Here is a 2,154-nt window from a genome sequence, read left to right as displayed (position 1 = left end):
CCGACCGTGCCCCACGGGCCACCGGCTTTCGCCCGCCTCGCGGCGGTCGGCTCTCCCTCCGGAAAAAAAAAAAAAAAACAAGCCGGGGGACGGCACAACAAAAAGGCACATGGCGCGCGCCACACAAGGACACCCGTGCTAGCCACGGGGGCCGCGGGCCCGGGGCGGGGTGGGGCGAGGCACGCACCTCTCACCCCCCCCCCGCCCAACCCCACCGGCGTTCTCGCTCTCTCTCTCTCGCCTGCACGCCTTCGCTTTTCGTGGGCCCGCGCGCCTTCCTCGCGCGCTTCTCGGTGCCGCGGCTTAGGGCCGCGAGAGAAAAAAAAGCGACGGAGGCCTGGCGGGCGGCCCCCACACCGCCCGCAAGTCGGCACGTCCGAACCAAAAAAAAAAAAGGCAACGGACCCGGCTGGCACAACCCGCCCCCCCCCTTGCACCGGCGGTAAACGGCTCGATCCTCACAGGACCGAGGAAGGGCGAGGCGCCGCCGCCTCGCCCGCGACAACGCTCCGGGGGGGCTCTGGGTCGGCTTCCGGTCCGTGCTAGGGCGGCCGGCCACCGCGGCCGGCCTCCGCCCCTGAAAAAACTCGCCCGCGACGCGGGTCCCCGGCTTAAGGCCGAGGAAGGGGGACGACTTCAACAGCGCGCGCTGGTGGGGCGCGGGGTGCCGCCACCCCGGCTCCACAGCTCATCGGGCGACCGCCGTCACCGAGTCCCTCAAGCGAGGCAGCGACGCCGAGGCCGGGCCGCGCGCCCCGCCGCACGGGCCCCCGCCACCCTTCCGACACGGACACGCTGGCACAACCAGGTCGGGAAGCAGGGGAACGGGACGCCGCCACCTCGGCGGGCCCGCGCGCGCCGCGCTCGGGGCTCTCAGGCGAGGGCCGGGAAAAGCCCCGGCCGCGTCCACCCGCGGCTGCCGCCCACCGCACCGGAGCGACAGCCCGAAAGCGCGCCCGCCGAGCGGGGCGCGCCCCGGCTTAAGGCCGGGCAGGAAAGGGGCGAGGCGCCGCCGCCTCGCCCGCCAGCAATCCCCAGGGGGGGCGCCCCCCCTTCGCCAAGCCGGCCACAGCCGGGCCGAAGCGGGACACGGCCCACGAAATCGATGGCCGCGGCCGACGGGCAGCTCGCGGCTCGTACTCGGTCTCTCTCGGCTTCTCTCCCTCTTTTTTTCCCTTCTCGCTTTATTTCTCCTCTTTCTCGCTAGCTCTCTCTCGCCTCTCGAACCGTACACCCCGTTTCCCTGGGCCAGACGGGCGGACCGGGACGACGCCACGGGGCTCGTCCCGCGTCAGCGGCACTCGCCTCGCTCGGAGGACTGCGCACGGGGGCCCCCGGCCTCCCTCGCCGCTTACGGTCACAGGCACGGCACGAGCCTGCGGGGAGACGGCCCGTCACCTCGCTCCCATAGTACGGACAGACGAGTCCCAGGCCGCAGACGCCTCCAAGAGGACCGATGGAAAGCGACCGGGAAGGTGCGCCGCCGCAGGCCGGCCCCTGCGATGACGTAGCCGGAGGCAGCTGAAAACAGCGACCCCTTGGTGAACTTCCGGAGCCGGCCGCGACAACAGGTCTACCCGGCCGCGACAACAGGTCTACCCGGCCGCGACAACAGGTCTACCCGGCCGCTGCCGGAAATCGCCTAAGTCCCTCCGGAGCGAGGTAGACCTGTTGTCCGCCGTCCACCGCCCGCCGCCCGGGCGCCGCGCCGGGCCCGGCGGCCCCGGAGCCGGGGTAGACCTGTTGTCCCCGGGGTAGACCTGTTGTCCCCGGGGTAGACCTGCTGTCCGCGGGGTAGACCTGCTGTCCGCGGGGTAGACCTGCTGTCCGCGGGGTAGACCTGCTGTCCCCGGGGTAGACCTGCTGTCCGCGGGGTAGACCTGCTGTCCGCGGGGTAGACCGGTTGTCCGCGGGGTAGACCTGCTGTCCGCGGGGTAGACCTGCTGTCCGCGGGGTAGACCTGCTGTCCCCGGGGTAGACCTGCTGTCCGCGGGGTAGACCTGTTGTCCCCGGGGTAGACCTGCTGTCCGCGAGGTAGACCTGCTGTCCGCGGGGTAGACCTGCTGTCCGCGGGGTAGACCTGCTGTCCGCGGGGTAGACCTGCTGTCCGCGAGGTAGACCTGCTGTCCGCGGGGTAGACCGGTTGTCCCCGGG

This window comes from Anomalospiza imberbis, unplaced genomic scaffold (genome assembly GCF_031753505.1).
Source record: "Anomalospiza imberbis isolate Cuckoo-Finch-1a 21T00152 unplaced genomic scaffold, ASM3175350v1 scaffold_888, whole genome shotgun sequence".
NCBI classification, from domain to species: domain Eukaryota; kingdom Metazoa; phylum Chordata; class Aves; order Passeriformes; family Viduidae; genus Anomalospiza; species Anomalospiza imberbis.
This window is presented reverse-complemented; position numbering follows the sequence as displayed.